Source organism: Choloepus didactylus, chromosome X (assembly GCF_015220235.1).
Source record: "Choloepus didactylus isolate mChoDid1 chromosome X, mChoDid1.pri, whole genome shotgun sequence".
In the NCBI taxonomy this organism is placed as follows: Eukaryota; Metazoa; Chordata; class Mammalia; order Pilosa; family Megalonychidae; genus Choloepus; species Choloepus didactylus.
In genome coordinates, this window is record NC_051334.1 from 38765058 (window position 1) to 38779910 (window position 14853).

Genomic DNA, 14853 nt, shown 5'->3' on the forward strand with positions numbered 1-14853 from the left:
ATTTGCAAGTATTTTGTTGAGGATTTTTGCATCTATATTCATTAGGGAGATTGGCCGGTAGTTTTCCTTTTTTGTAGCATCTTTGCCTGGTTTTGGTATTAGATTGATGTTAGCTTCATAAAATGAGTTAGGTAGTGTTCCATTTTCTTCAATGTTTTGAAAGAGTTTGAGGAAGATTGGTGTCAGTTCTTTCTGGAAAGTTTGGTAGAATTCCCCTGTGAAGCCATCTGGCCCTGGGCATTTATTTGTGGGAAGATTTTTGATGACTGATTGGATCTCTTTGCTTGTGATGGGTTGTTTGAGGTCTTCTATTTCTTCTCTGGTCAGTCTAGGTTGTTCATATGTTTCCAGGAAATTGTCCATTTCTTCTACATTATCCAGTTTGTTGCCATAGAGTTGTTCATAATATCCTCTTATAATTTTTTTAATTTCTTCAGGATCTGCAGTTATGTCACCTTTTTCATTCATTATTTTGTTTATATGGGTCTTCTCTCTTTTTTATTTTGTCAGTCTAGCTAGGGGCTTGTCAATCTTGTTGATCTTCTCAAAGAACCAACTTTTGGTGATATTTATCCTCTCTATTGTTTTTTTGTTCTCTATGTCATTTATTTCTGTTTTAATCCTTGTTATTTCTTTTCTTGTACTTGCTTTAGGATTGGTTTGCTGTTCATTTTCTAACTTCTTCAGTTGATCCATTAGTTCTTTGATTTTGGCTCTTTCTTCCTTTTTAATATATGCGTTTAGTGCTATAAATTTCCCCCTTAGCACTGCTTTTGCTGCATCCCATAGGTTTTGGTATGTTGTGTTCTCATTTTCATTTCTCTCTATATATTTAGCAATTTCTCTTGCTATTTCTTCTTTAACCCATTGATTGTTTAGGAGTGTGTTGTTTAACCTCCAGGTATTTGTGAATTTTCTGTCTCTGATGGTTATTGACTTCTAATTGTATTCCATTGTGGTCAGAGAATGTGCTTTGAATAATTTCAATCTTTTTAAATTTTTTGAGGCTTGTTTTATGTCCCAGCATATGATCTATTCTGGAGAAAGTTCCGTGAGCACTAGAAAAGTATGTGTATCCTGGTGATTTGGGATGTAATGTCCTGTATATGTCTGTTAAATCTAATTCATTTATCAGATTGTTTAGGTTTTCAATTTCCTTATTGGTCTTCTGTCTGGTTGATCTATCTATAGGAGAGAGTGATGTGTTGAAGTCTCCCACAATTATTGTGGAAACATCAATTGCTTCCTTTAGTTTTGCCAGTGTTTCTCTCATGTATTTTGTGGCACCTTGATTGGGTGCATAGACATTTACGATTGTTATTTCTTCTTGTTGAATTGCCCCTTTTATTAGTATGTAGTGGCCTTCTTTGTCTCTCAAAACATCCCTGCATTTGAAGTCTATTTTATCTGAGATTAATATTGCTACACCTGCTTTCTTTTGGCTGTAGCTTGCATGAAACATTTTTTTCCATCCTTTCACTTTCAGTTTCTTTGTGTCCCTGTGTCTAAGATGAGTCTCTTGTATGCAACATATTGATGGTTCATTTTTTTTGATCCATTCTGCGAATCTATATCTTTTAATTGGGGAGTTTAATCCATTTACATTCAACGTTATAACCGTGAAGGCATTTCTTGAATCAGCCATCTTATCCTTTGGTTTATGTTTGTCATATTTTTCCCCTCTGTCTATTAATATCCTTTATTGTACCCATACCGAATCTCTTTATTACTGAACCTTTCTCCAAGTCTCTCTGTCCTTTCTTTGTGTCTCTGTCTGTAGGGCTCCCTTTAGTATCTCCAGTAGGGCAGGTCTCTTGTTAGCAAATTCTCTCAGCATTTGTTTGTCTGTGAAAATTTTAAGCTCTCCCTCAAATTTGAAGGAGAGCTTTGCTGGATAAAGTATTCTTGGTTGGAAATTTTTCTCACTCAGAATTTTAAATATATCATGCCACTGCCTTCTTGCCTCCATGGTGGCTGCTGAGTAGTCACTACTTAGTCTTATGCTGTTTCCTTTGTATGTGGTGAATTGCTTTTCTCTTGCTGCTTTCAGAACTTGCTCCTTCTCTTCCGTGTTTGACAGTGTGATCAGAATATGTCTCGGAGTGGGTTTATTTGGATTTATTCTATTTGGAGTTCGCTGAGCATTTATGATTTGTGTATTTATGTTGTTTAGAAGATTTGGGAAGTTTTCCCCAACAATTTCTTTGAATACTCTTCCTAGACCTTTACCATTTTCTTCCCCTTCTGGGACACCAATGAGTCTTATATTCCCACGTTTCATATCATCTATCATATCCCTGAGGTCCATTTCGATTTTTTCAATTTTTTTCCCCATTCTTTCTTTTATGCTTTCATTTTCCATTCTGTCATCTTCCAGGTCACTGATTCGTTATTCAACTTCCTATAGTCTTGTACTATGAGTGTCCAGAATCTTTTTAATTTGGTCAACAGTTTCTTTAATTTCCATAAGATCATCCATTTTTTTATTTAGTCTTGCAATGTCTTCTTTATGCTCTTCTAGGGTCTTCTTGATTTCCTTTGTATCCCATACTATGGTCTCATTGTTCATCTTTAGTTCTTTGAGTAGCTGCTCTAGGTGCTGTGTCTCTTCTGATCTTTTGATTTGGGTGCTTGGGCTTGGGTTATCCATATCGTCTGGTTTTTTCATATGCTTTATAATTTTCTGTTGTTTTTGGCCTCTTGGAATTTGCTGAACTTGATAGGGTTCTTTTAGGATTTGTAGACCAATTGAAGTCCTTATCTCTAATTTATCAGATCTACCGCTTCGTGGAGTACAGTTTCTCTAACTAACCAGCAGGTGGTGTCCACGAGCCACCTGTTCTCCACAGGCATTTCTTAAATAGGGTAAGTATAATGATGACAAACTCCCTCAACTTTTGTTTATCTGAGAATGTCTTAATCTCTCCCTCATTTTTGAAAGACGGTTTTGCTGGATATAGAATACTTAGTTGGCATTTTTTTTCCTTTTGGAACTTTAAATATGTCATCCTACTGCATTCTTGCCTCCATTGTTTCTGAAGAGAAATTGACTATCTTATTGAGGCTCCTTTTTGTGCGACATTTTGCTTCTCTCTTGTGATTTTCAAAATTCTCACTTTATCTTTGGCATTCAACCATTTGGTTATAATATGTCCCAGTATGGGTCTATTTAAGTGTATTCTGTTTGGAGTTCATTGAGTATCTTTTGTTAAATTTGGGAAGTTTTCAGCCATTATTTCTTTGACTGTCCTCTCTGCCCCTTTCTCTTGTCTCCTTCTGGGACTCCCACAATGTATATATTGGTATACTCGATGGTTCCCGACAAGTTCCTCAAGCTCTGTTCACTATTCTTCATTCTTTTCCTTCTTTCTGCTCCTCAGACTGTGTGATTTCAATTGTCTTCTCTTCAAGGTCACTGAGATTCTTTCTCCTACCAGCTCCAATCTGCTGTTGAAACCTCATTTATGTTACTGTGGTCTTAAGTTCTGTTTGGTTCTTTTACATAATTTCCTTCTCTCTGTTGATATTCTCTATGTTTATCTTTCATTTTCCTGATTTCTTTTAGTTCTTTGTTCATGTTTTCCTTTAACTCTTTGAGGGTATTTAGGACTGTGTTTTAAAAGTCTATGTCTGTGCTTGCTTCGGCAGCACATATACTAAAATTGGAACAACACAGAGAAGATTAGCATGGCCCCTGTGCAAGGATGACATGCAAATTCGTAAAGCGCTCCATATTTTTTTTTTATTTTTCATACAGTTGATTTAAAAAAAAAAAAGTTAAAAAAAAAAAAAACAAGGAGAAAAATATGTAGATCCCCCTTGAGGAGCCTGTGGAGAATGCAGGGGTATTGGCCTACCCCACCTCGATGGTTGCTAACATGACCACAGACATAGGGGACTGGTGGTTTGATGGGTTGAGCCCTCTACCACAGGATTTACCCTTGGGAAGACTGTTGCTGCAAAGGAGAGGCTAGGCCTCCCTATAATTGTGCCTAAGAGCCTCCTCCCGAATGCCTCTTTGTTGCTCAGATGTGGCCCTCTCTATATACCTAAGCCAACTTGAAAGGTGAAATCACTGCCCTCCCTGCTACGTGGGATCAGACACCCAGGGGAGTGAATCTCCCTGGCAACGTGAAATATGACTCCCGGGGAGGAATGTAGACCCGGCATCGTGGGACGGAGAACATCTTCTTGACCAAAAGGGGGATGTGAAAGGAAATGAAATAAGCTTCAGTGGCAGAGAGATTCCAGAAGGAGCCAAGAGGTCACTCTGGTGGGCACTCTTACGCACAATTTAGACAACGCTTTTCAGGTTCTAAAGAATTGGGGTAGCTGGTGGTGGATACCTGAAACTATCAAACTACAACCCAGAACCCATGAGTCTCGAAGACAATTATATAAAAATGTAGCTTATGAGGGGTGACAATGGGATTGGGAAAGCCATAAGGACCACACTCCCCTTTGTCTAGTTTATGGATGGATGAGTAGAAAAATAGGGGAAGGAAACAAACAAACAAACAGACAAAGGTACCCAGTGTTCTTTTTTACTTCAATTGCTCTTTTTCACTTTAATTATTATTCTTGTTATTTTTGTGTGTGTGCTAATGAAGGTGTCAGGGATTGATTTAGGTGATGAATGTACAACTATGTAATGGTACTGTGAACAATTGAATGTACGATTTGTTTTGTATGACTGCGTGGTATGTGAATATATCTCAATAAAATGAAGTTTAAAAAAAAAAGTCTATGTCTGGTGAGGTGATGTCATCAACATGGTGACATAAACAGCTACTGAAAACTTCTCTCCAGAGGTTCAATGATAAAAAGGACAAGTCTGAATTGTTTGATACTCTGGAGGAGGATACAGACTGGAGAAGGACCCTGAAAATGCCAAATTGAAGAAAGAGAAGAAATATCAGGTAGGAATCTTCCATCCTGGAAGATTTTCTATAAAATCTCTCACAGCAGAGAGACATACCCCCACTGTTTGAAGACCTGGGGGACAGGGGAGGACATTTCAAGTCCCAAGTCAGTGAGGGACAAAGAGACAGAAAACTTGGACAGAGACTGTGTTTCCAGCCCTGGATCTGAAAGCCCTTGCCCCATCCTTGAGGGAAGCAGCAGCAGGTGGCTTGGCATGGAATTGGCCCAGACTCCCAGTGTAGGTTTTTTCTGGTTTGCTAATGCTGCCGTTATCCAAAATGCCAAAAATGGATTGGCTTTTATAAACAGGATTTATTAGGTTACAAATTAACAGTTCTAAGGCCATTAAAGTGTCCAAACTAAGGCATCAATAAGAGGATACCTTCACTGAAGGAAAACTGATGGCGTCCAGAATACCTCTGTCAGCTAGGAGCTTTTCTGGTTGCCTTTCTGCTATTTATTTCCAATTTAATTCCATTATGGTCTGAAAACACAGTTTGTATAACTTCATTTTTTAAAATTTGTTAAGATTTGTTGTATGTGGTCTACTTTGGTGACTGTTTCATGTTCACTTGCAAAAAGTGTGTATCCCACTGTTGTTAGATGGAACATTCTATAAATGTCAATTTGATCCAGTTGGTTGACATCATTGCCCAGTTTTTCGACATGCTTGCTTATTTTCTGTCTACCAGTTCTATCTACTGCTGAGAATGGTATTGAAAGTTTCTAACCATAAATGTGGACTTGTCTATTTCAGTTTTCAGTTGTCAGTTTTTGCTTTGTGTTATAGAAACTCTTTTGTTAGGTGCATGCATATTTAGGACTGTTACATTTTCTTGCTGAATTGATACTTTTACTGTTATGTAATGTCTCTGGTTATTTTCTGTGCTCTGAAATCTCTTCTGTTGCAAATTAATAGAGCCAATACAGCTTTCTTGTGATTGGTGTTTGTATGGTATATCTTTTTCCTCCTTTCACTTTTAACCTCCCTATAGCATTATATTTGAAATTAGTTTCTTGTAGACAGCATATGATTGGGTCATGTTTTTCTTTTCTTAATCCCTTCCATTTTCCTTTTAATGGTTGTGTTTAGACTATTTATACTAATGTCATTATTGACATGTTGGATTAATTTTACCATTTTATTATTTGATTTCAAGTTTTTTCCTTTTTTGTTCTTCTGTTTCCTCTTCCCTGCCTAATTTTGGGTTATTTAAATATTTTTAAATAAACTTTTTATTTTGGACAAATTTTAGATTTACTGAAAAGTTGCAATGATATTAGAGAGCATTTTTATGTATCCCCCTTGCCCAGCTTACCCTAACATTAACATCTTACATTACCATGGTTTATTTATTAAAATTGAGAAACCAACATTGGTATATTACTGTTAACTAAACTCACAACTCTATTTGGATTTCACCAGTTTTCTCACTAATCTTCTTTCCCTATTCCAAGATTCCCTCCAGGATTCCACATTGTATTCAATCATAATGTTATTTGAACATTGTTTTAGCATTCAATTTTAATTTATCTATTGTGATTTTGACTATATCTCATGTAGCTATTTTAGTGGTTGCTCTAGGGAATAACAAAATACATACTTAACTTTTCACAGTATGCTTAGGATTAATATTTTGCCACTTCAATTGGAATGCAGAAAATTTACCACTTGATAGGGTTCTTTAACCTCCTTCTTTTGTGCTATATTTGTTGTATATATTCCATCTATGTACACTGAAAATCCCAGCAGACAATGATATAATTTTTGCTTTAGATGATCAAACATATTTTAAATTTCTCAAAAGAGAAGAATAATCTAGTATATTGACATAGTCATCGACCATTTCTGTTGCTCTTCCTTCATTTCTGGTATTCCAAGTTTCCTTCTGTTATCATTGCTTTTTGCTTGAAGAACTTCCTTTAGAAATTTTTTCAGAGTAGATCGACTAATTACAAATTCTCTCAGTTTTCCCTCATCTGAGAATATCTTTATTTCACCTTCTCATTTCTGAAGTATATTTTTGCTCGATTTAGAATTCTGTTTTGACAGTTCTTTCCTTTCAGCACTTTAGAGAAATTTTGTGTCACTTCTTTCTGGCTGCCATCATTTCTGGTGAGCTATCCATAGTCATCAAAATGGTTGTTCCTCTACACATAATGCAGCTTTCAAGAGTTCTTCTTCATCTTTAGTTTTCATCAGTTTATGATGTGTCTGCACATGGATTTCTTTGGGTTTATCTTATTTGGTGTTCTCTCAGCCTCTTGAATATGTATGTTTACTTCATTTGCAAACATGGGAAGTTTTTCAACTATTATTTCTTCAATTTTTTCAGCATGGCACTTTCTCCTCTCTTCTTGGTCTCCAATGATTTTTTGTTATTGCCCCACAAGAGACAGAGGATTTGCATTTTTTTCAGCCTTTTTCCTGCCTTGTTTCTCAGACTGGATGGCTTTCATTGATCCTTTCTCCTGTTCATGAACTCTTTCCTCTGTTATTGAGTTCATCCCACAAGTTTTAATATTTCAGTTGCAAAACTTCCACTGGTTTTTCTTCGTATCTTCTATTTCCTTATGGAGACTTTCTATCTTAACATTTGTTCCAAGAGTGTTTGCAATTGCTTGTCTTAACATTTATTCATAGCTGGTTTAAAATCTTGGTCTGATAATTCCAACAAATGTGTCAACTCATCTTTGTCATCTATTGATTGTCTTTTCCCATTTGAGTTGAAATTTTCATGGTTCTTTGTATGCTGAATACTTTGGAGTTGGATCCTGAATATTTTGAGTATTACATTATGAAATTCTGGATCTTATTTAAATTATATGGAGGATATTGATATCTTTGTTTCAGCATGCACTTCATCTAGTTAGGTACAGGCTACAAGTTACAATCCACATTCTGTGGCCTATGGTTCCCATGGCAGTCCAGTTTTCAAAGGCTTTAGATCTGTGCTTTTCATATCTGTCCTGGGTATGAATCACCCAGTGGTTAGACCTAGGCAGTGCTCTATCTCTTGGTTCAGATTTCAAAATCTTTGGAATGCAGCTTAAGGGTGATTAACAATAAACTTTTGAGAACTTTTTGGTGGGGTGGTGGGGGTGGCACAATGAAGTAGGACAGAATTCTAGGGAAAATGTATCAGCATCTTTAGATAAAACAGGGCCACACCAGGGAGTTCGGAACCTCAGAAATGGGGGCTGCTTTATCCCCATCACAGGGCATACCCTACTGACCACCAAACAGTGACACCAGAGGAAGTCCTTGGCAACTGAATGGAAAAAGGAAAAAATTAATTCTCATAGAAAAACAGTAAAATAAATTCTTCCATCCATAGATACCAGGTCAGGGTTCTTAAACATCTCTCATGCTGCCATCCCTTGGTTGGTTTTCTCCTTGTAGCCTAGGTAAGCTGGAAAATAAGTGCTACCCGACTGTCAGTTATCTTCACAATTACTGCCATCTGAAGATAATTTAGCATGTTTTACTCTGGCCACTTGTTTGTCTGTTTGTTTTTCAAGAAAAAAAATATGCTCATTGAAGGGATTTTCTTAAGAAAATATTTTAACCATTGTGGTAGATTGAGTTACATGCCTCAGAGAAAACATGTTCATAACCTTAATCTGCATTCCTGTGGGTGTGAACCCATTGTAAATAGGATCTCTTGAAAGTGTTTTTCTTAGTTAAGATGTGGCACAACAGAATGAGGTCTTAATCTGGATTACTGAAGGCCTTATAAAGAGGACCCGGAAGTCACAGAAATAAGAGATACGAGGGGAAAGCAGAGATATAATCCAAGGAACCCCAAGATTGCCAGCAGCCAGCACTAGGATGCTTCAGGAATGGGGAAAAAGCAAATCTTGTCAGTATCTTGATTTTGGAGTTCCGCTAGCCTCAGAATTGTGAGCCAATAAATTCTCATTGTTTAAGCCAACCCATTGTGTGGTATTTGTCCCAACAGCTCAAGCAAACTAAGACAGCCATTTAATATTTGAGTGACACAGGTCTGAGTTCTCGGTCCTCCTCTTCTCTATCTCCATTCACAAACTTCATCATTCAAACCAGTCTCATGACCTTAAATATGTCAGTATTATACCAAATTTATATCTCTGGCCCAGACCTCCCCCTTCGACTTCAGAACTGCATATCCAACCCCCCTACTCAACACCTCATTTGAATGTCCATTAAGTGTATCAAAATTGAAATGTTCCAAATTGTAGTCTCCCTGCTTCTGCCATTGCCCCCCACCTCCACCACAGTCTGTTCTTAGCACAGCAGCCAGAGTGGTTCTTCCAAAGCCTAAGTTGGAGCAAGTCCCTCCTCTTCCTAGAACCTTCCAATGGTGCCTGTCTTGATTTGCCTGGCTGCTATGACAAATACTACACAATGCGTTGACTTAAAAGCAAGAACTTTTTGGCTCACTGTTTCAGAGACCTGAAGTCTAATCAAGGCATTTTCTAGAAGGCTTACTTCTTTCTGGGGTTGGTAGCATTCTGGTTGGCCAGAAATCCTTGGGTTCCTTGGGTTCCCTGTCACATGGCAATGTCCTCTCCTTTTTCTTCTGGTTTCCTGCTGACTTCCAGCTTCTCCCTGTGGCCTTCTCTGACTTTAGCATCTGGTTTCTTTCTCTTTATAAGGCTTCTAGTAACCTGGACTAAGATGCAACCTCATTCAGTTGAGCCACACGTTAACTTAAAACGGCATCTTCATGAGATTCTGTTTACAATGGGTTCACCCCCACAAGAATGTGGATTAAAGTTAAGAACATATCTAAATTGGTGTACATAATTCAATCTACCGCAGTGCCCATCTCACTCATAGTAGAAACCTAAGTCTTTCAATGGCCTGCAGGGACCTAAACAATCTGGCCCTTATTTCATCACTATTTTCTTCTCACAGTTCTCGTCCCCCTTGCTCATTTGGTTCTAGCCACATTGGACGGTTTGCTGTTTCTTGAAAACTCAAGCATGTTCCTGCCTCCTGGCCTTTATACTGCCTAGTCTCATTCCCTGGGAATGTCTTCCCAGATATTTACAGAGCCAACTCCCTAACCTCTGTCAAATCTTTGTTCAGGTGTCCCCTTTTCAGTTAGGTTTTCCATGACAACTCTATCTAAAAATGCAGCTCTTCCTTTGCCTTTCTCTGCTTTATATTTCTACTACTATGCTATTATCTAATATAATATGATTTACTTATCCATTAATCCTCTATAATGTGGGCTCCAAAAGGGCAGGGAGTTTTCTTTTCTGTTTTGTTTCCCAATGTATGCCCAGGGCAGACACATAGTAGAAGCTCAATAAAGATACGTTGAAAGAATTAATGAAAATATTCTGTGGGTATGTCTTAACTGTAGCTTCTAGAAGACAGACATTTTAGCTCTTTATTGAGTGTTTCCTGTGTGTGGACATTGAAACGTTCCTGAGTATGCAAGAGGAGATCTGATGTCACTGATGGCGTAGGCTCTTTTAAAAGAAATCAATGGTTTTAGGTACCTGCTGTTACTGCATCCTCCTAGAACTGAGTATCAGAAATGCCAAGAGCGTGAGGTTCTGCACAGATTGACTCTTTGCAAGGTGTTGGAAACAGGTACCAAATTAGCAACCGAGAGCTTTGTACTTGGATTGATTCACAGGTTTCAGCTTTTCAACTTACCAACTGCTGCAGCGGCTGCTAGTTTCTAAACTATCTGGCAAACCTCCACCACAGCTCTTGCTGGGGTGTGCACGTGCATCCACAGGAACACACACATGCTTTCCTACACCAGGTGCTGCTCCCGACACAGCCCATTCCTGTCCCGGCTTAGGTCTGCAGTGCTGAGACGATTGTTCAAGGAGGCTCTTGCCAGGACAGAATTTCCCAAGCTCCCCGGTTCCCGAGGGACAGAGATGTCTGATGCTGTCCGCAGTTCCCTCCCACATCTGTCAGCACAGTAATATATGGTACATAATAGGATTTCACTGCGTCGTGATGATTTAAACAGGCATTACAAGATTGTGATTTCAAACCTGTGTAAGTTGTAGGCACCTGAGCGACTGTGGCTTCTCCTCCAAGGTTAAAGAGCCTGGTGATTCTTCAGTCTTAGAAAGGGTCCTCGACCCTTCCTTCTCATCCACTGTGCAAGGCTGGCCTTTCAGAATCTTCCTCCATTTCCGCCATGACCTGGTGTCCCCAGGAATCTAGCCCCCAAGGGCTCCAGAGTTCTGGGAAGGAAACCGTCTGCTGGATTTGTAACACAGGTTGGTTATTTGAGATGCTGCGTTTCTTGTGTGTTTATATTAAGTGAGTTGGGGACACTCTTGTAGAAGTAGATTCTGAGGAAAAGTCAAACACTTTTTCTGTAAAATGCACCCAGGCTCACAAGGGTGCATGTAGTTTTATGGATGCTTGAGACTCCTGGAACTCCAGGTTAAGAATATCCAATCTACTGTGTCAGGGACTCACTTTTTGGATCAGCTTGATCGAAGTATAACTAACATATGACAAAATGCACCCATTTTAAGGGTACAGTTTGATGAGTTTTGACAAATGCATACACCCATGTAACCGTCACCCCCAGCAGAACACAGAACATTTCTATCCTAGAAAGTTCCCTTGCACTCCTTTCCAGTCCAAACCTCACCCCATCAAGTCAAACACTCTTCTGACCCCTATCCCCATAGATTAATTTTGCTTATTCTAGAACTTCATATAAATGCAATAATACTGCATGTATTCTTTTGTATCTGGCTCCTTTCCCTCAACACGGTTGTGAGATTCATCCATGCTGTTGCATGTATTGATAGTTCCTTTTTATGGCTGAAAACTATGGATATACCACATATCCATAGTCACCTGTTGATGGACATTTGGGTTATTTCTAGTATTGCAAATAAAGCTGCTATGAACATTTATGTACAAGTCTTTGTGTGGACGTATGATTTCTTTTCTCCTGGGTCAATACCTAGGATTGGAACTGTAGGTGTATACTTAGCTCCTTAAGAAACTGCCAAACTGTTTTCCAAAGTGGTTCTGCCATTTCTCATTGCCACTGGCAGTACAGAAGAGCCCCCAGTTGCTTCTTTATGCATGCCAAAATAAGATTCCAGGGAGAGGGCAATGATTAGCTTTCAGGGCTAACTTAGTGGCGAAATGTTAGATGTTAGTGATGGGGGTGGCACATAGAGCTTAGGGTGCTTCCCAGAGCCCCACAAATCACATCACATGAGTAATCTTCCAGTTGGTACCCCTGATGCCTCCAGGAAAGAACTTCCGGATACACAAGTGCAACAGGAAGGGAGCCAAGGGAAGAAGGTGGCTGCAAGGAGAGAAGGGCACAGGGGAAAGAGAGTTCATTACTGGACTAAATTCAGCTCTGCCATGTACCAACTGGTGATGTTGACCTGTACCTTGTGCCTGTGTTTTCACCTGTGAAACAGGGATAAGAAGGCCCATTCTGTCTGATTCACAGACTACAGTGAGGCTTTAATTGTGAAAGCCGGGCCACATGTGCAAGGGATTTACCAAGGATACGGATTGGGATGGTGTTGATGGTGCTAGTGCAATTGTCCCTCCCCAGATCTTAGAAATCCCAGATTCTCCCAATTCTGGAGACTTGGGGTTCTGGGAGAGAGGTAAAGCAAAGGTGCCAAATGGCATCACTTTCTGGGTAGGGGCAAAATGTTATAGAGAAGAGCATCCTGCCCTGCTCCCAACTAAAAGGCCTTGGCTGGTGGGAAATTGGGGTGGGCAATTTCAGGGCATTGGGCTTAGAAATGGAAGATCTGGGTCTGAGTCTCTGCTCTGTTACCAACAAACAGGGCAACTCCTTGTAACCTCCCTGAGTTTAAATTTCCTTGCTGGCAAAACGGAGATAGTATTACCTTCCTTTCCATACCTCACCAGGAGTGGAAAGAACTCCATGAAGTAGGAGCATCTTTGCAAACTGCTGCACTGTCACATGGATGGGTTGGCTTGGAGAGACAGCTGGGGCTGGGGTTGAAGCTGCCAGAGAGCCAGGGCTGTGGGGCCAGAGAGATCCACGCTCAAATCTCAAGCCTCAGGTCCCCAATATGTAATATGAGGGTAGTGATACTGCCAATGTTGAAAGAGTAAATGAGTCAAAGCATTTGGATAAAACTCCAGGCCCAGGGTTGAGCAGAGAGAAGTTGCTCAGTAAGTGAGGTAGTGGCCACTGAGTAAGGAAGTTAAAAAATCCTCCATCGCCCACTAGCCATGTGATCTTGGCAAGTTTTATGTTACTTAAACCTCCTACGTCAGGGAAACCTGCCCTGAGACGGACATATGAGTGCAAGAGGTTTACAGAGGAATGCTCTCGGCACCAACACCAGTGGGAGAGAAAAGGACGCCAGATTGGGCTGCGGGAGAAGTTGAGGAGTGATGCAGGCGCAAAGAGGGCTTCAGCTGAGCACCTGGAGAGCTTCAGGACTGGGGTGGCCCTGCCAAGTTCTCTCAAATTGAGGGAAGGGGGCTGGGCTGGCCCTTGCATGGTCCCATTTCTGCAAATGGCCTGCCCCCGGAAATGGAGCATGACTTTGAACAAGGCAGTTCCGTTTCCCGGTTTCTCTGGAGGGGCATGCAGTGTGAATTGTCTCCTGCCCAAACGCCCAGCCACTGGGAAGAATGTGTGCCTCAGACCTGGGGGGCACCTGGGCAGCACACCACAGCATCCATGTGACCCACTGTGTGCCTCCGTTTCATCCTCTGCAAAATGGGAATAATAGTAGTGCCTAGTTTATAGGGTTAACATGAGGATTAAAAGAGTTAATAGATATAAAGTGCTTAAAACGGTGGTTCGTGCATATTATTAGCAGTACAGGCATTTTAGAAAACATTCAATAAATCCTTCTTTAGCAAATGAATGAGCTCCGGAATTAAAAAAAAAAAAAAACAAAAAAAAAACACTAGCCAGGTGTCAAAGCATTTGGCTGGAAATATATATTTTGAACCCTGAGACTCATGCTCAGAGGGCATTTAAATCTCCTTTTCAAAACACTTGCTGCACCTGAGGGTCCGGTGTCCCCCAGGTGGGCATTGCCAAAGTCCTTTCCCTTCAATGTGTTGAGCTGCAGGATAGGGATTTGACAGCTAAAGACAGCTCAGCAGGGTGTGGGAAAGCAGACATTTAATGTGCTTTGACAATACAAAGGGTTATATAAACGACCCAGTTTCTGTAATTTTGCTGTAACTGTCATGAGAATTGCTATAGACAGATACGGAGCAGGCCCTGTTTATGCACTTAAACTTTAAAAGGTTTAACCACTAAACAAACAATCTCTTTCTCTTTGCCCTCCCCTCCTCACAATCCTGCATTTAAATTGCACTGTAGTGGGGGGATTGGTGGAGGGGGGCAGGTGGAGCTGGAGGGGAGAGGGGATGGGGCGGGAGAGGGGAGGGACTGGCAGTTGAAATAAAGGGTTGACTTTATCTGCCATTACCCTGAACCAGAGCCCCACTTTCTGCCTGCCCCTGCCCAGCCTCCTCTGGGAGATTTCCCTACCTGCTCTCAGCAACAAGATGCCCAGGACGGGTGTGTGTGTGTGGGTGTGTGTGTGTGTGTGTGTGTGTGTGTGTGTGTGTGTGTGTGTGACAGGAAGTGAAATGCACTCACTCTGAGCTCATGGCTTTTGCCCAATTTAAATCTGGTTCCTGTCCCACTGTTCAAAGCACGCTGCTGTTTGATTCTTGCCATCTCATCTTGGGAAGACTTTTCCCAAGATGGGGGTGGGGATAGTTCTAAAGCCAGAGAGGCAGGAGGCGGGAGGGTTTACACAGGCAGATACCACAGGCCTCCAAGCTAAGAGCCTTAGTGGGGAGAGCTCTCGGCCGCCGCTGCTGCTGCTGCTGCTGCTGACATTTCTCAGACAGGAGATCGATAAATGGGCAGAGCTTGAAAAGCAAATCATGCTTTGACCTGCCCTGGGGAACCCTCA

General features: G+C 40.6%; 1 non-coding gene across 1 annotated transcript; it reads left to right on the top strand.

Moving 5' to 3' along the window:
- Positions 1-3632: 3632 nt before the first annotated feature.
- LOC119523921 lies at positions 3633-3739 on the top strand. Its single transcript, XR_005214722.1, has one exon. It is a non-coding gene; the product is annotated as a U6 spliceosomal RNA (small nuclear RNA).
- Positions 3740-14853: the final 11114 nt, after the last annotated feature.